This window comes from Peromyscus maniculatus, chromosome 18, assembly GCF_049852395.1.
Source record: "Peromyscus maniculatus bairdii isolate BWxNUB_F1_BW_parent chromosome 18, HU_Pman_BW_mat_3.1, whole genome shotgun sequence".
Classification (NCBI taxonomy): Eukaryota; Metazoa; Chordata; class Mammalia; order Rodentia; family Cricetidae; genus Peromyscus; species Peromyscus maniculatus.
In genome coordinates, this window is record NC_134869.1 from 21,134,743 (window position 1) to 21,154,668 (window position 19,926).

Sequence of the window (19,926 nt, forward strand, 5' to 3'; positions counted from 1 at the left end):
CTGGGTGAGAGCAGTCCATGTACCAGAAACACCTGAATTCCACTAGTGTCATGTCATGATTCAGGATTTTAAATTCTGGAAATTGTTGATGGTTTTGTAATTCAGCTGTCCATTCTTCTTGGTTGTGAATATATGGCTTCATCTCAGCAAACTGCTGTTAGATATAATAGATATTCCTATGATACTGCCCTAACATACCATAAAGTAGTATTACTTTTTGTGTTTGGTAGAGTCTGTTTGCCATGGACCATTTTACTTTGCTTTTTATTTATCATAAAGAATTGTCTCTATTATAAATATATATAATATACATATATACATTATTTTTCTTTGAGACGAGGTCCTGCGTACCCCAGATTGGCCCTGAACCCTCTATATATCCAAGGCTGGCCTTGAACTCCTGATCCCCCTGACTCTGCCCCCTGAGTACAGGGATTACAGTTGTGCATCACCACACCCAGTTCAGCTACCATACTTTGTAAGGTCTCTGAGAGATGTGGGGGAGTACTGAGCATTCCTTCCAGGCTTTGGAAAGTAGGGTCTCAACTTGAGCCCCTGTAACAGCGCTGGTACCTGGCTGCTCTGCACACCGCCATGGTGCATTTTGAGCCCTTGTTTCAGATAGCAATATTTCTGAAGCAAAATGGCACCAAACTTCCACACGAACGTTCTCCCTGAAACTCATTCATGTAGACTGATGCTCTTAAACCCCAGAGTCATATTTCAAAAAGATATTGACAGCTTCCCTCATGTGCTGCGAAGATTAGCTAAGGACAGTTATGTGTTCAGACAGAGCTAATGTGTAAGCACACCGAGAACTTAGAACGAAGGTACTAGCCATGGTGGCATATTCCTCAGGAGGCTGAGGCAGAGGGACTTCCATGTGAAGGACAGCCTGGGGTATGTGGTGATTTCAAACCTAGCTGCAACTCTGTGGCGAGATCCTGTTTTAAGAGCAATAACAGCAAAATCAGCAGTGATCTCACATACATGACCTTGACGGTCCACTGCAAGACATTCAGGGCGGTGAAGTGACGGGGTCACGATGTCCCTTTGCACAGAAGGCTGAGCTACCTGCTTATAAAGGGAAAGAGCACTTAGCTGGGCCGTGAACTGTGTAAATACCTGGCTCCTTTTTTGCGGTGGAGCCTTTGGAAGGTTAAGGGATAGTGAATAATCAACCACACTTTCTTAGATTGGCTGCATTTAGTTTTCTCGGAAAGGCTCCCACTGGCACCCCCCTCCTCGTCCCTCCCCCTCCAGAAGATGAAGCAACCGTGAAACTGAGAGCAGTATTTCCTTATAGGACTCCCTCTTCAAACATTCAGAGAACAAGATCAGGCCTGGTCTAGCTGGCAGAGACTGCCCCCGGGAGATGGCTAGACTTTGTTACATGGTGAGGGCCGTGAGTTAGAATTTAACAGGAGAGAGAGTGAGAAACTCCCCACACCATTTTGGAAGTCTACACAGGCCTCCCAGAGCCACCAGTCAGCAAGGAAGGGTGAGATCAGGGGTACAGAGAGCCTGGGAGCCAAACCTCAGGACACAGGTGATGTTACAAATAACAGAAACAAATACCCAGAGGAATAAGCCATACACAAACCGAGAAGGATCAGCCCAGAGCATCTGCCCTTGGTGTCTGGTGAGAGATTATGACATCATGATTGGCAGCCCCAGGGAGATGATGGATGAGCTGTGTGTAGGCATCCAAACCACAGACATAAATAAAAGCTGTACAGAACTGAGTTGGACGGACCAAAATCACATCACGTCTGTTCATTGGTGTTTTGCTCGTCACGTTAAGGGTTGGAGAAGGAACCTATAATAGTCATTCCGGGACAGACATGTGACACATGCCTCAGCCGGTTGAGGCAGGAAGAACACGAGTTTAAGACCAGCCCGAGCTACACAGTGAGTGTCAGGCCAGCGTGGACTACATAGTGAGAGTTTGTCTCCAAACAAAACCAAAACAGAACAAAACTCAATTCTGTTGGTTGAGCATCTACTAGGTACCAGGTCTCATGGTTCGGAACGCACCCAGTTTTATGGTACTGGCGAGGCAGGGTGACGATGCCTTTGAACTTCCCAAGAAGGTTGAAATTTTACAAGGTCCTTCCCTTCCCTGCTCTAAGACCACAGCTGAAGCCAGCCACCTCCTGTGTACTGTGATCTCTTTCATGACGGTTGTTTTAACGCAAGTGCAGTAACATGCTGGTAGGCAAGTTTATGAAGTACTCTTAGTTTTAAAATAGGCTTACGGTAAGCCCTCTAATAAAAATGAGAAGACTGCTTTCTGTTTGGTTTTTCTCTGTTACTGAATAATCTTTTCCCCTTCTTTCCACCTAAGTTTAAACATTTATCAAATGAGCCATAGAAAGCAGGACAAGAGGACTTAGGGACTCCTGGTTTAGTATAGGCCGTCAGTGGAAGTTGAAGGCCAAGAACTGGCCACTAGACCCCTTTAAACTGTGTGGACTTGGACTTCTTGCTTAAATGCCTTGAGGGCTCTGTTTCCACATCTGAGATATGGGGAAATTGTGGTATTTGTTGTGAAGATAAATTCGATTTAAGGATTAGGTAACTTGGTTCGTTGAAGTGAGCCAGACCATGCCCTAGCAAATGTAGCTCCTTTTTATACTACTCAGAAATTATTTGATCTCTTAGTTTCTTGTTTGTTCATCTGTATATAGGTATGCATGTAGCTATGGATAGATCCATCAGCTCATCTATTTAATGCCATGGACAGCATGGTGAGTGTTTAACAGGGAAATCCCAACATACCAGGGACACACAATGATAACATGGATCCTTTCTCTCTACATCTCACTCCTTATTTTATCCTTAACAACTAACTGCAAGTTTGTGGTTTTTAAAGGTAAGATCTAACGTGTCTGACTTCCATCAGTCTAGTTCTCTGTTCCTCTTCACCCCTCCCCCACCCCTTTTTCAAGGTTTTAGCTCCCTCTGTGTCTTGTATGGGGAGGAGGGAGAAGGGAGGGCCTGGTACCCCTTACCTCCCCACCTATGTCCACAGTCCACTCACACTAGGGTTGTTGTAGCACTGTGGAGTGTTAAGTGTTCCCATGTGGCAGGTGCCTAAAAGGCTGGTGGGACATGGTGAGTCATTGCAGGGCCTCCTGCCTGGATAGACCAGTGCCCTGGAAGACATGGTGGTCCACTAGCTCCTGATACCTTCCTCAGTTCCTCCCAAGGCCTCCATCCTTACAGTCTGATGTATTGTGGCTGGTCTGTCTGGTATCTACCGATTGGCCTCCATACTTAACGTGTAATTTTGCTGATGTTTTCTTGGTACTTTGAGAATTCAGTTGCCTTTGGAAGCTCACAGCTTAAGTAAACAATCCCCATGACGTCTCTTTGCTTCTCCACTAGCTTAAGTAAACAATCCCCGTGACTTTTTTTTTTTTTTTTTGCTTCTCCACGTCTGGCCCCTGTACCGTTGGACATTGTTTACGTACTTCTGTGCGGTTGCCACACCAGGCAGGAAGCTGCTATCATTGCGAAGCTCTTCTTGATTGCATTTTCTGTTTTTTCAACTGTGTTGTGAGGGCCTTGAGCTGGACCTTCTCTTACTGAGTGACTTCAGTACAGTCTTGTACACGTTTTACATGGGATGCTTTTAACCCTGCTTCTCGACGACTTAATTCATTCTACAATCTCGTCTGTGATTGCTCCCTTGAGCAAGGAACCAGCAGGAGCTCTCAGAAAATTGCCTTGAAACGGAGCCTGGGATGAGCTGGTGATGCCTTCCGCTCTTGTCCCAGGAGACACCCTGATCCACGCCATGTTCTTTTCCCTGTCTGCTCCATCAGAAACAAAAAGCTTAGAGAGCCGAAGCTGCTAGAATGAAAACCCAAGAGGCGATCAGGAAGCATCTTTACCACAGTTATTTATTTTAGAGAGGTTGCAAGGCCAGTGTCATGGTGGAGGGCGCGTATGCTGAGGGAGTCAGGATGAAGGGCTAGGGACAGTTTGTGAGAGTCATTTCTTCCCTTCCTTCACGTGGGTCCCAGGGGTTAAACTGAGGCTGTTAAGTTCCTTTGCCTCCTCAGCCATCTTACTGGCTGGCTCCACGGAAGCATGGTTAGCAGCCATTTGCCAAGAGCTTCTAAGTGGCCCCCAAACTCCAGCTGTGAGACAACCCTACCACTCCAGCTGTGTGACAACCCCCACGGCGTTTCTCTTCTGTTTTACTTTACCTTGCTTTCTGATCCTACTGTTGACTGATTAATTCATCTGGAGTTCCTAAGACCAACACCCTCAATCCCATTTCACTAGTTCAAATCACCAAAGGAGGAAACAATATTTGTTTGATGAACGCCATATTGATGGTATTATGCTGGGCACAATAGACACAATACTACTTCTTTAGTAGAAGCCTTACTTTCGAGGCTGAGGTAGAAGATTGCAAATTTGATGGCAGCATGGGCCTGAGATTGAGGAAGAGGTTGGGGGAGGAGGACGATGAAGGAGAATCAGATGGAACAAGATTCCACTTTTGTTGGTGTCTTAGTTAGAGTTTCTATCGCTGTGACGAAACACCATGACCAAAGAGTGAGTTGGGGAGGAAAGGGTTTATTAGGCTTACACTTCAGCATTGCTGTTCATCACTGAAGGAAGTCAGGACAGGAACTCAAACAGGGCAGGATCCCAGAAGCAGGAGCTGATGCAGAGGCCATGGAAGGGGGCTGCTTGCTGGCTTGCTGCCCCTGGCCTGCTCAGCCTGCTTTCTTATAGAACCCAGGACCACCAGCCCAGGGGTGTCCCCACCCACAGTGGGCTGGGGCCTCCCTCAGTGATCACTAAATGAGAAAATGTCTTGCAGCTGGATGACACAGAGGCGTTTCCACAGCTGAGGCTCCTTCCTCTCTGATGACTCTAGCTTGTGTCAAATTCACACACAAAACCAGCCAGCACAGTTGGTACAGTTTTATCTTTCCCCAGATAAAGTGACAGGTCATGTAGGAAGAAAACATGTAGCATTTGCTCTACTAATCATTACTCTTTCCTCCTGTATTTTGGGTGGCGCACCTACCTCTTACAACAGGACAGGAGCTCTGATCACGCTCCCTTCCCCTCTCCCACCAAGGACAAGCCGCAGTACCTGGGCCTGCAGCCCCTCAGTCTATAACACTAGGCCTCCTTTATTTCCAGCTCTTACAGAGAGTGGTCTACGCCGGTGACCCTGTGGCCTCTACGCATTTCATCAGAGTTGCACCTGATACCAGCTAGTAGCCACATCTGGTGTGTGACCCCTAGTCCTTTGCCTATTGGCCACTTCTGTTTCCCCAGCACCCCTGCGCTCCCCTTCTAAATCCGGTTACAATACGCTTTTCTTCTCTCCGCTGCTGAAAGGAGGTCATTCGCCAGTGCCCCAGACTGGACTCTGTCTAGCTCTCATTGTAAACTTGGTTGCCAGGGAGTCTCATTTGCGGTTACGTCGTCAGCTGTAACCTGAATTCTGTAGTTATGGTAGCAATCTCAATACCTCCGAGACGGCAGAGACCTCCTGATCTAACCAGCCCTCCTGGGGCCCACTTCTCAATGCTATTGCGTTGGAGATGGTCTTGGTTTGTTTTCTGTTGCTGTAACTGAAAGCTGGAGACTTGGTAACCTATAAAAGAAGCCAGTTTATTTTGGCCCGCAGTCCTGGAGTCAAAGCTGTCTAAGCCTTGGTCTCTGTCTGACTTCTGTGGAGGGTCTCCTGATGCTTGAACACATGGCAGGAAGCAGAAATACAAGGGGTATGTGTGGAATAGAGAACAGGGAGCCAAATACATGACTGTACACACACACACACACACACACACACACGCACACGCACACGCACACGCACACGCACACTGTGTCTGCATACTGTCACAAAGGCAAGTTCAATGAAAGACAGAGCTCTACCCTGACAGAGCTCTCTTATTCATATAATTCTGAATCTATGTTAATTGCATGGTGTAGAACAAGGGTGCATTCCTTCATTTTAGGAAGCCTTTAAGACATCTAGGAATTTTTTTTTAACTTTGGAAACAATACAGTATCTATCCAGGTGGCAGAGATCAGTGGGAAAAGAGCTTCCTACACAAATCTGATGGCCTGAGTTTGATCCCTGCGGCCCACACAATGGATAGAAAGAATAAAGTTCCATAAGGTTTCTGACCACCACATGAGTGTTCTGGTATATCTGGTGCAAGCCAGCACTTATGTACACACACACACACACACACACACACACACACACACACACACACACACACTAAATAAATTAAAACATGGTATATTTTCCATAAAGCACATAAGATTTAAGCGTTCAACTTAATGAATTTTTATGTCTGCATCCATCTACATATACCAGTACTGTTGTGATAGACGGATTTGAAGTATGTTTCCTTTGTACATATAACTGCCCCATGTCATTATTGCTATTATCATTATTACTTTAAGATGTAGGTTTTGATGTGTTGTCTGGGCTCGTCTTCAACTCCTGGGTCCAAGCTGTTGTCCTGCTTTAGTCTCCTAAGTACCTGAAACACCATGCCCAACTATATCCCTTTATCATCACGTAGATTTTCACTTCTCCCTTAGAACCTTCTAGTTAAAAATACTGTTCTTGTTTCTGTCAGGTCACTGAATAGGAGTGATGAGAAGATGGTGGGTATTGACCTAGGGTGGATATGGACTTTGGGGCATGGGTTCCTCCCTGATGAACATGATGAATTCAGTCATGTTATCCTTACTTTAAAGATGAAGGAATTGTGTTTCAAGGTGGCCAAGTATTCCGCCATGCTTGTCCAGTTAGACCAAGTGTGAGACTCTGTCTCTCTTCCTTTCGGACAATTGGCAAGATGCTATGATGCACTTTCTTAATTTTGGCTTTCCTGAAAGCAAAGCCCAAGATATTTCATCTAAAAAGTGACCCCAGGGAGGAAGACCGGGAAGCGAGGGGTGCGAGACAGCAGAGGGGAAGCCCAGACATGGTTGACCTCTTGCTTTGGCTAGGACTGCAGACAACTTCTGTCCTTTCTCACACGACCCTTCTGAGGAGATCTGTGAAGTATGTCACAATACTGCCCATCTAGAAGATCTGTGAGGAACTATATATCCAGTAGCTTTTATCATTCAGTGGTCAAAGGTGCCACATGTTAGGTTTCTCCTGACTTCTGGATTGTAATGTGTTGGTACCAAGGAGATGCTCCTTCCTTGTTATACCTCACGATGGCCCGAGAGAAAACTTGATACCGGAAGAAAAAGGTTCAAGGTGGAGGCCCCCGTAAGACACAATCAAAGTGCTCTCAGGTGAAACAGGACAAAGGTGACGTGGAGCTGAATGGGAAAAGTCGTTCAGGGAAAGAAGCCAGACCAGGAACCAAGAATGATGTGGTAATGTAGATCCAGACGGGGAGACAGTTTGCTAGTAACATGCCTCTTCTTGTGCTGGAGATTTCAACCTGAACCTAGGCCTGTTCTTCTGTTAGAGTTCATGTCCAGGCATGTTTGAAAAGTTAATGGGGCAGACTGAGAAGATAGTTGCATGCATTTACTTGCATGAGTTCTTTTTCTCAAGGTCTGTCTGTCTGTCTATCATTATCTATCTATCTATCTATCTATCTATCTATCTATCTATCTATCTATCTATCTATCTATCTATCTATCTATCTATCTATCTATCTATCTATCTCTATCATCCATCCATCAATCTATCCATTCTCTTTCTCTCTCTCCATCTATAACTTTAAATATATATTTACTTATTTACATAAGAGAACACGGAAAGGAGAAAGCAGTGTGGGAGAAATAACAGGGCCAGGACTGGAAACAAGATCTGAAGTCAGTGGAAAAAAGAACTTGGGAGGAAAGAGGAACTGCTTTGGGAGAGCTGGCACCTCAGTTCCCAGCAGGACACACTCTTTAAATGCCCAGTGATGAAGTGTGATCTAGACTCAGGGCAGCTGGGCATCCTTCCCGTTTCTTCGTGGTTCAGCAGAGAAGATCAAATGTTTATAATGCAGTAAACACAGTGCAGGCGCTCCCACAGATGCTGCTCCCGGTGGCCCGATTATCCTGCGTATTTAGAGACTGTGGAAGTGCTTTTAGTGGTGTTAACTCATATTTGGAGACTGGCTGGTGAAGACTGGGACTCGGAGTCTGAACCGGCTTTTGGAGATGATGTGGAGTGGTCTGAGCCGTGAGAGGATAGGTAGAAGTCTCGGTGAATGAACTGAGGGCAGGCAGGACCTCAACGCAGCTAAGCTTGGTGCTGGTGGCTGGTAGGTGAGTGTGGAGAGAGAGATGCACTTATAAGGTAGCAAGGGCAGAATCCAGTTACTGAAAATAACCAGCCTGGAGACTGACTGGTGTAAGGCTCCACTTCCTCGGCCTGGGCTATGTCTGAAAGGGGAAGAGTCTATTTGCTACCTAAACAGGCCAGCGAGCCCAACAAGTCTTCACTTGCATTATTAATCATCATTACTTTTTTTTCCAATGCTGAGGATGGCATACTGGGCCTCCTGCATGCTGAGCCACTGTTCTAACCACTGAGCTATATCCCCAGGTCCCAACTGAAGTATCAGTAACTCTCAGATGACCAAATCCACGAATAATGAAGCCGTTCACAAATGATGTCTGTTTGTCACAAAAGGGTAGGGCTTTTGTCTACTTAGTATCTTTGTCCTGTTCTCTGTACAGAACTATTTTCAAATTTTTATTGCATTTATTTATTTGTGTCTGTGTGTGTGCATGTGTGTGTGTGTGTGTGTGTGTGTGTGTGTGTGTGTGTGTGTGAGAGAGAGAGAGAGAGAGAGAGAGAGAGAGAGAGAGAGAGAGAGAGAGAGAGCTCACACATATGCATATGTATTATGGCACATGTGTTGAAGTAACAACTTGTGGGAATTGGCTTCATTATATGGGTCTCAGGAATCAAATGCAAGTCATCCATCAGGCTTGCTAGCAAGTACTCTTACCGGCCAAGCCATCTTGTGAGCCTCAGAAATTATTTATTTATTTATTTTGGTTTTTTGAGACAGGGTTTCTCTGTGTAGCTTTGGTGCCTGTCCTGGAACTCACTCTGTAGCCCAAGCTGGCCTGAAACTCACAGAGATCCGCCTGCCTCTGTCTCCCACGTGCTGGGATTAAAGGTGTGCCCCACCACCCAGCACTTTATTTATTTATTTATTTTTTAAAGAAGAAATTTCCTAGCTTCCCAGATAAGTTAGTAGGTGATAGAATAATCAATTCCCTTGACTCGGCATAAATAGGGAACCCTAAAGAGGTCAATATACTTTCCTTGAGATTTGATATTTATGTCTTTAGTGAGGCAGAATGGCTGTCTATAAATTTTGGGTCATAAACTGCACAGGTGATATGAGCCGGAGCTGTTCTCTGTTACGTTTTCCACACTCATGGAGAAAGCTAAGTCTTAAGCCAACAGAGAAACATAAATGAAGAAAGTTGAGGGATGGATGGAGAGAGACAGGGAGCTAAGAACATCATTCGGACCTTGAGTCCTACCATATCTAAAGACAAACAAATTCTTTTTTTGCCCAGTGAGTTTCATCCAACTTCATCTGAGGTTTTAAAATGTGCAATATAAGGAGATACATGTGTCTGTTTACCGCCTCTTAGCAATAAATGTGGTATCCATGCTGGTCTGAAACTTAGAGTTTATGCTAAAAATGCCTGCTGAGTTCTGTTCTCCATGAGGACACACTGGCCAGTGCTCCAGCTGGGCAGGGGACTTGGTGATACAATGCACCACGCAGTTGGTGAAATCCTCACCCACTAGGAAATACATTTGAGAGTGGCAAACTGATACAAACAAGGTTTCTTTTGATGGGCTAATTTGTACCATTCCACTTTGCAGTCAGGTCACAGTGGGTGAAATCCTCTGCCCTATCCACTTTATATCAACCTCAAGGTCTGATTCTGGCCTTTCTTCGTAAATCAATTTGTCTTTCCTAACTTCTCAGTTGAGGATTTAGTGACCAGCTCACATTCAACAAGTTTAGGATGGTACTCAGCAGCCTCCTGGGTCATGGGTTCTGAAGGCGATCAGGACAGGGCAGCTCCAAACATGCCACTTTGTGTGTAATGATTGCTTTAAGCACTGGAAACAGCAGGAGGAAGAGTCTTGTCTCCTCTTCTTCTCTACCTGAAAGAATCCATAAAAGTTCCCATTCTCCAGATATTCTCCGAAAACCTGCAAGCAAAGCACATCTTTTTTTTTTTTTTTTTTTTTTTTTTTTTTTTTTTTTTTTGGAAGACTAGAAAAAAATACTTTATTGTCTTAATCATGCATTACACAAAGAAAATCTTTAGTTACACCATAAAATTAAGCACATCTAAAAAAACAAAAACAAAAACAAAAACAGGGGAAACTAGTCCAATTCCAGCAGACTTCAGTATCCTGATTCAACTTTTTAAAATATGTATGTAATGGCAATAAAATATTCTTTATCACCAGATGCCGTGAACTGACTCTAACACGGAGTGGTACAAATTAACCTACTGAAAGCATCCTCATCCTGTATTAGTTCACCACCCCGATATGTATTTCCTAGTGATTTTGCCACAGGTTATTTGAACTAACCAAAGTCCTGAAGAAAATATAGGAGATTTTCTAGTTCCTCCTCAACAACTCCTTAAAGATCCTGAGTGATTGGGGCCACCTTTCCCCTTGTTCTTGTGTGTGCTAAGTCATCAGGCTCAATACCATTCCTTCTACTGTTTACACATGATGGGTGCTGTGTGAGGTGCTGAGGGTATCAAAAGAATACACACATATCTGTGACCCAGAGAGCATGTACAGAGTATAGGAGCAGGCTGCTGAGTGCTAGAGCAGGTACAGCCAAGCCAAGAAAGGGCTTCAGATGTAAGATATGACGCACCTCACTCTGGCTATAGGGCTCAAGGAAGAGTCATGGGAGATTTTGCAATAGTCCATGAAGGGGGAATGGAATTCTGAGAGAGGGGAGGCGAAGATCAATGGATTGAAGTGTTCTTGGGATGACAACTTCAAATTCCTGGCTCAGGGGATCAGCTAGGGTGGGCCAGCTGAGGTAGACACTATGAAGCGATCATTCAAAAGTCATTCATGGATTTCTTCTCTATTGTTTTTCCATATTAAGGAATTAGAAAACAAAAACATTAGCTCTCTCAGCTTCTCTTGCAGCTATGTATTACTGAGTTCTAAGAGAGTACAGAGTGTGTAACAGAGGGCAGTCACTGATGAGATGTGCAGATATACTCATCTTGGGCTTCCCGTGTCCTACTTCTTGTGTAGAAATGTATAAGAATATTGATGGACATCTCAGCCGTATTGACAGCAAGAAAGAGGCTATATTCACAAAATGGCAGAGGAGAGGAGCAGAAAGAGTGAGTTTCCTCAGTCACAGCTTCTGGCTGCTATGAAACTCTGGACTGCTTTCCTGAACAGTCCTTAATGTGTGTGGCCAATAATAACAATAATAATTCTGAGCTGGTAGAGCAGCTCTATCGGTACAGAGCCTGGTTAACATACATGAAGCTCTGGGTTAAATTCCCAGAACCACATAAAGCTGTCGTAGATAGTTGTGCACACCTATAATCCCAGCACTTGGGAGATGGAGGAAGAAGGGTCAGAAGCTCAAGGTATCCTTGGCTACACAGTGGCTTTGAGGCCAGTGTAGGGTACGTGAGACCCTATTTTAAAGAAAATAACTCTTATTTTAATAAAGTCTTCATTAGCCAGATCTTCCATTGCTTACAGCTGATCAAGTCATGTGTTGGACATAACTATATTACTGAAGAAGGGAATGTTATTGTGGGAAAACCAACCCTGGTGTCTGTCTACACTCACCAAAGCTTAATTCAGACCTGCTTTCTCTGTAGGAAATTTGATTTCTGTCTTGCCCCCCACACACTCACTTTTTGGCTGTGGTCAGTTATTAAGTACATGCATTTGGTAGTAGATTCTTGGTAGATATATTTATCCATTTCCAATTATACTTTAAGCACAATTATCCAGCATTATTACCAATTCTTTATGGACTTATGCCATGAGCCCCCAGGAGGATGATAAGTACCTGGAAGTGGCCAGCTTTACACCTTATCAGAATTCCCTCCCTGTCTGGAGAGTCACTGTGTGGATGACAAACATCTGAGTGTTGGGTTTGAATCCTGGTCCATTCACCAAATAGTTGTAGATCTTGGGCAAGTTTTCTAACCTTTACAGGTTTCAATTTCCTCACCAGAAGAATGGAGGTTGATAATAAGATTTTCTCCCAAAGATTCTAGTGAAACTCAAATGAAATATTTTCATAACTTGCCAAGCTTTGTTTTAATCATCTTTGCATACACAGAAGAGAGACTAGGCAGATGGTCAACCCTGTATCCATGGCATTCCTACATGATGTTGCAACTCTTCCCATCATAAGATGGGTTCCATTGTCTTACTCTTGGGTTTTGTGACATGCTTTGGCCAAGAGAAGATGGCCAAAATGATACTGCATTTCTTCGAAGCCTAGGCCTTGATTTCGAGACCCCTGCCCTTGCCATAAGAACAAGCCTGAACATCACCTGTCAGAGGATACAAATCTTTGTAGAGCAAAGTGGCATCTTCTCAGTGGCTATATGCATGTGAGTGTGCCCAGCCAAGATCATGAAACTCTTACATTCAAGAACAGTGATAAACGATTCTTATTTTTATTACTATTATTATTATTTTGAGCCAAGGCCTTGAACTCACCATATGTTGGAGGTTGACCTTGGTCTACTGATCCTCCTGTCTCCATCTCATGAATGGTGATGGATCATCACGCCCTATTTTTTATGTGATGCTGGGAATCAAACATAGGGTGTTGTGTGTGATAGATTAACACTCTGCCAGCCGAGCGACATCACGAGACAAATGCTAATTATCTGAAGTTGATACACTTTTGGAAGTTTGGTTATGTGGTGGGAACTAACCAATATAAGCTACTCTACCTAACAGACAGAAGGACCGTTGCCTGTTTCATTCACTGCTTTATCTGAAAGACTCAAGCAGTGTGTTACAAAACCGAGCGATCAACACATATGTGGATTACATTCCTGAATGTAAGCATTTTGATGACTCATGAGTCATGGTGAGGTATTCATGAAATCATAGGTGGGACTTAGTACCACCGCTTCAGGCGTTTGGTGACGTCCAATGAATGTTAGCAGTCGAGAAGATGACAATGCTTGTTAATTGATTGTCATCTCATCCATTCACACAAACCTAGCTAAATAGGTAGTGTTACCTCATGACGAGTTTACGAAGCAATTCTGGCTTTCAGAAAACCCAACACTAACCATGGTTGGATGTTAGCTTGTGTCGTAAAATAAAAACGAAGAAATAAATAAGTAAAATCAGAGATGAACTTCTGCGGCGATCCTGCAGAGTCCAGTAAAAATGGCGGCCCAAGCCCTGGGGTGTAGAGGGGAAGAAATCATCCTCAGGTCAACCACCGATGCTGCTTGTGTTTCCTTTTCTCTGCTACTTTCTCAGCACCACACACCATGAGGGCGAGTCCCAGCTCCTCTCAGAATGCTGCTTTCTCACTTTAGATGGGGCATCTGTACCCCATTCAGGAAAACCCCTGTTTTGTGTTACACCCATACCAGGGTGGCCGTGGGCATGAAGCCTGGTGTTTCTTCTGTGGCACCGTCATGGCGCTGATCCTGCGCACTGTCTCTGCTCCCCCACTGTAGAAAGAGGCATTTGCATTTTTCACCCGGCAGAAGCCTCACTATTTGTCAACTTGGTGACCTCATTAGTTCCCAAATTATATCTGGCCTGCTAGAAAGATGAACACACTGTACCTTCTCTGCGGGACCCATTATTTCCATTCTGGAGACTGTCATTTATGAAATTCTGACTTTCTTTCATCATGTATTTACACCAAGCAAAGCTAAGAATATTGTAATTGTCTGTGATGTTTTGAAAACACTTGTCACAAGCTGGAGCCAAATGCTGATTAATGTTAAATGTTTTTTGAAGAACTCAGCTTTTGGCTCATTAACTGGACTCACATGGCATTACCCATCAGCTTCAAGTTCTGATAATTGCTCACCACAGACTGGTGCTAATTTAGTAATAATGGTGCTAACAGATTTTTATGTTTCCCTTTTACTGAACATTATGCGTGTATAAAGGCCAATGTGTGTGTGCCAGACCTGGAGTTGGGAGCCGGGCCCCACATTTACTAATAATGAGACTGTGGGCAAATCCGCTACTCCCCAATGTCTCAGTTTCCTTGTAAAATAAGGGGTTTAGGCTGGATAACCTTCAGCATCCTTCTGCACTGGAATTCCACGCTGTTGACATTACACAGCTTGGTTTTTGAGTGACTTACTAAGCAGAGATTCATTTAGGGCAATCCTCCTGCTGGATAACACTGATTGATATAAATGGGGCCTGGGTCAGCTTATCCCCCTCCTTTTCTGTATTTTTTTTTTCTATATTCAGAGGGGGAAGAAATGTTCTCTGTTGGCTTGTAGAATAAGCCCTTAATCAAATGCTCCATACCATCTGTTTGAGACAGTTTTGGGTAAGTCAAACTTAAGCAGCTATAATCACCGTGGAATTCAAAGCCGTTTCCTGTTATCCTGTCTGTTTTTTAAGGCAGACAGGAGACTGTCTCGTTGTGTAAACCCACACAAAGCAGTAATATCGCAGGGAAGAGAAACTTGTTTGGAGTCCCATGTTTCCAAACTGCTCATTGAATCTGCTCTTCTTTGTCTCTGTTTTTTTTTTTTTTTTTTTCCTGCCCATTTTTCAAGGCTGGGTCTCTGCCTCTCCTATTTCTGCCCACTCACCGTGGGCCACTCTCTTCCTTTCCGCTCTGTTCCTTGACATCATCGTTGAGGATTTCGACACACATGTTGATTGTTTTGACCTTGGCTTTGGAAACGGCAGGCCGAGGGGGTGTTCGTGATTGGCTCAAGGTCACATTGCTGGCCCATGCTAGAGCATGCTTGATTTTCACGTGGACTGTTCAGATCACGCCTATTAAGGGCCTCTGGTGGTGTAGGTCTTTTAGGGGCTCCCCGGCAGATGTTAGAAAGCAGGTCTCTGCCCAATTCTCTGTAGCCCTCTGGGTGGATCATTTAGTTCTGTCCCTTGAAGACGATGAAGATGGCCCTTTAAAAGCTGCCTTTCCCTAGGTATGATAGTACACACGTGCAATCCCAGAGCTTGGGAGGCAGAGGCAGGAGGATTGCTGTAGGTTTGAGGACCCCTGGTCTACATAGTGAGCTCAGGGTCAGCTAGGGCTACATAATGAGATTCTGTTTCGGAAATGGGGGAGGCAGCCGTGGAAAAGGCTTGGAGGGTGAAAGTACTTCCTATGAAGGCAGGAAGGCCTGATCTGAGTTGTCCTTAGCACCCGTGCAGAACCTAGGCATGGCCACCTATGCCCATGACCCCAGCATCGCGGGTAGAGACAAGCCCATCTCCTGAGCTGGCTAGTCAGCCAGTCTAGCCTAACTGGATGGCTAACTACAGGTTCAGTGAGAGACTTTATCTTAAAAAATAAGAGAGCATCTGAGGAGGAACCTGATGCTGTCCTCTAGTTTCCACATAGGTACATATGGTTGGTCTCACATGCATGTTTATGTGTACACACACACACACATAATGTATGTATATATACATATATATGTATATACACTATATCTCTCTATCTCTGTCTGCCTATCATCTATGTATGTATGTATGTATGTATGTGTGTATCTATCTATCTATCTATCTATCTATCTATCTATCTATCTATCTATCTATCTATCTATCTATGTATCTATCTATGTATCTATCTATGTATCTATCTATCTATCTATCTATCTATCTATCTATCTATCTATCTATCTATCTACCTACCTACCTAGTATATTTCTTTTCAACAGTGAACATACTTTCTTAAAAGCTCCTTTCTTGGGGCTGGAAAGATGGCTCAGAGGTTAAGAGCACTGGCTGCTCTTCCAGAGGTCCTGAGTTCAATTCCCAGCAACCACTTGGTGGCTCACCACCATGTGTAATGAGATCTAGCGCCCTCTTCTGGTGTGTATGCCTACACGCAGGCAGAACACTGTACACATAATAAATAAATCTTGAAAAAAAAAAAAAAAAAAGCTCCTTTCTCTTGCGGTGCCTAGATTACCTACAACCCACCACCTTCTTTTATCTCAGAGACTGGATCACTGTCTGGAACCCCTGGCCACCTTCTGGAGGCTGGAGGGGCGATGACAGCCGAGCAGAGGAGGAGATGCAAGTGTGTGGGTTAGGTTACCTGTGGGAATCCCCATCTATCCAGTGCCTCCCGGGGGGATTAAGTGTCAAGTAAACAGCTCCTCAGCTGTGGCCCGGTGAGTGTGTGTTGTTGCCCGCCGGAAGCCGATGCCATGGGCTGTTTACTTGATGTGGGGAACAGAAACCGTACCTTCCCAGGGAATTTCACATTCTGAGGTCTAATCCTGGACATGCGTATCACTGCAATGTCTGGAACTCACCAAGAGCCTTGCTGGGGACGTGACCTTCTAGGACCTACTTTGGGCAGCTACACCGTGCCGGAGTCAGTAAGGATCGGGATGTGGACCTACAGATGGCCTTTCCACGCTCACAGGAAGGTCTCGGGGCCTGGTCTTTGTGTCTCAGAGTCGACATTGTGTGTGGGGAAAGCTATCCTGGAAGCTAGAACCTGTAGGAAGGGGAGACGCTCCAAAGAAATCAAGCTGCAGATCAGCCCCCAGGTCACCTTGAAAGGTCTCATGGGAGTGGGAAATAAGTCCAAGACTCCATTTCTGATTCAGCTTTCTTTACCTATTAAAATGGAGAGGCAACGCAGGGTGTAGCTAAGTGATAGATCATTTCCCCACCGTATCCAAGGCCTGGGATTCAAGCCCCAGCAACACAAAACAATGAAACCAAAGGCAATGACAGAAATCCTGACAGCTGACCCAAGGGTCGTCTTTCTGATCTTTGACTTGGCTTTCTCCCTGCTGGGGCAAGGAAGTTCCTTGTTTTGGTCTATTGTTTTGTTTTGTTGTTTTCTTAGGAGGAAGTTGTCTTACTTCCTGGCCCTGACCACTAATAGGAGACAACATTTGGATGGTGCTCCATGCAGATGGGCCCTGTGGAGCAGTACGGGTCTTCACTGTGGGACTGACAACAGCAGCCATGACTCAGACTTGATCTTGTGTGCAGGATGTATCGGGAGACAAGAGCCTGGGCTTTGAAGCCAGAATACTGAGCTCAGATCCCAAGCGGCTATATGACCATAAACAAATCCCTCAGTCTCTCTATGGCTCAATTTCCTGGTCTGTAAAAGGAGTTAAATGTAGTCCTTAAAAGGAGATAACCTCAGAAGGCATCTGTGGCACACAGAGGTATTTGTAACACGTTGTGAGGTTCCCCTTTATTGCTTCTTGCTTCATAGGCATGCAGGACACAGTAGCCATTAAAAAAGGTGTGGTCTCTATGAAAATGCCACAGTGAATCCCATTACCATGTACAGCTAACAATATATGCTGATTAAAAATGTCATGCTTCTCGTGGGCAGATCCTTGATTTCATGTGTGTATCAGTGAGGGGGGAGGTCATGAAACCGGAAGGGAGACTATGAGAAAGGAGGAAGAGATAGGAAGAATGAGGGGGCCCAGAAGGAAGTGGAACTCATGGGGCATGGAAGTAGAAGGGGTCTATGGAGAGGAAGAAAGAGGACCAACAGGAGGGGGTGGGGACTTAGGAAGGGGCCTGGGAGAGAGGAACAAATAAGAACACGACATATGTTAACACACCATGATGGAAACCATTGCTTTACATGCCAACCCAACAAAATGGTAAACAGATAAATGAAAGTGTTTAGCTGGAAGTTTTCCTGTGTTCTTGTGGTCCAGACAAATCTCTCTCACCCACCATCCTGAAGCCACTTATAAAATAATCATTCAGAGGCTTAATATTAATTACCAATTATATGGCCTATGGCTCAGGCTTCTTACTAGCTAGCTCTCATAACTTAAATTAACCCATTTCTATTAATCTATGTTTTGCCACATGTTCCGTGGCTTACCAATCTGCTGGTATGTTGTTCCTTGGGCGGCAGGCTGGTGTCTCCTCTCTCTTTCCTTTCTTCTTCCTGTCTATCTGCTGGTGGATTTCTATTGAATTTCCTGCCTGCCCTCTAAGCTGCCTTGCCATAGGCCAGGCAGGTTTATTTATCAACCAATCAGAGCAACACATATTGGTAGCATACAGAAAGACATCCCCCAGCAAAAGTGGGAAAAAATGTCATGCTTAGATTAAGCCGAGTGAGTGAAAACATGGGCAAAAATCAGTTGTTTAGGGTTAACGCTGCTACATGTGAAGCACTGATTTCCTGTTCACGGGCTCTCAGTGTGTGGATGGAAGAGCGCTTGCGTTCTTGGTGTGGACACCCAGAATGGCCCCACACTCTGGCTTCTGGGAAACTCTTAGAGGCGAGGAGCCCCTCAAGGGGGTGCAGAAAGGGGGTGTTGACCCTCAGTTTTCTTCCACCCCTGGGATGTGCAATCCAAAAGGGGAAAACATCCTTGACATAAAAATATGCAAGTCTTTCAACACCAATTATTTATAGAGCTGCACTCTTCGATGTAGGAAGCACCTGCCCTCCCTCACACAGGAGTTTGATGGCTGAGAATTAATGGATTTGAAAACATAACCCCCAGGATAGACCCTTGCCTTTAAATGCAGTCTGCTTGAAATGATGGCTGCAAGCAGTCTGCATCCATTACACTGTGCTGTGATTCTGTTTCCTTGTTTGTCCTTCACATACCATAAAGCAAGTTTTCCTTCCCAGCTTTATGGTCCACAGCAGACTCTTAATTGCGGTCTTTTTATGCGTAGAGAGATTGGTGTGGGGAGAAGAGAGCAGATAAAAAGCCTGCTGTACAACCTTGCTCTCAAGGAGCGTGAGTCTGCCAGTCTTCACGCTTCAGCATCCCCAATAAAGCGGGCCAGGGAACTGTCTCCCTCTCTGTAAACATATGACCTGCAAAGTAGATGGGAAGCCAGCTGATGTTCCTCCCCAGAATAGAAGCCGGGATTATTGAAAATAACTGGGCATCCCTCCCAGATGTCAGAAACGAAATGGAAGTGTCGTTACTCTTCATTTTAAATGCTGTAGATCAAGAGAAACTAGTTTAAAATCCAAATAACCATTATACACTCATTTCAGGCGGAAAACAGAGGCCCTCTTTTCGGTTTCTGTTACATGAGCTGCTTTTCCAGGCTCTGTCATTCCAGTTCCCATTTGTGTTTAGGTGGGGGTTACAGTACCCGTGTAGTTCTGGAGATGGAAGACGATAGTGTGTCCATCAGCTCTGTTGATGGATTTATTAAGCATCATCGGGATAGCAGGCATTCCATCTAGACATACTACCCCCAGCTTATTAACCAAGTGTTGCCTAAGGGAGAGGAAAAGGATGTTCCCAATGTGCTGTCAACACAACACAAATCTCGAGTTGCATTTCTCTTTTATATGAAAATTTACTTCATGCATGTGCACATTTCGCCTGCATGGATGTATGTACGCATGCCCACCACAGGTGTGCCCTGCCGAAGGAGGTCAGGAGAGGGTATTATCAGATCCCATGGAATTACAAACAACCATAATGAGCTGCCATGAGGATGCTGGAAACTGAGCCCAGGTCTTCTGCAGGAGCAACAAGCGTTGTTCTTAACTGCCAAGTCACCCCTCTAGCCCCACTGGGTTGCATTTCTCAAGTGGATCGACTCCTTCATTTACTCCTTCCCTCAGTCCTTCGACCTACACATGCCTACCACCGTCCAGATCCTATGCTACATGCACTGTTTCAGCGGGCAGTGGGATGCCACAGCTGTTCCAGACAATTAGTAGTTTAAGCAAGATCCCTTGCTTTCGGGTCTCC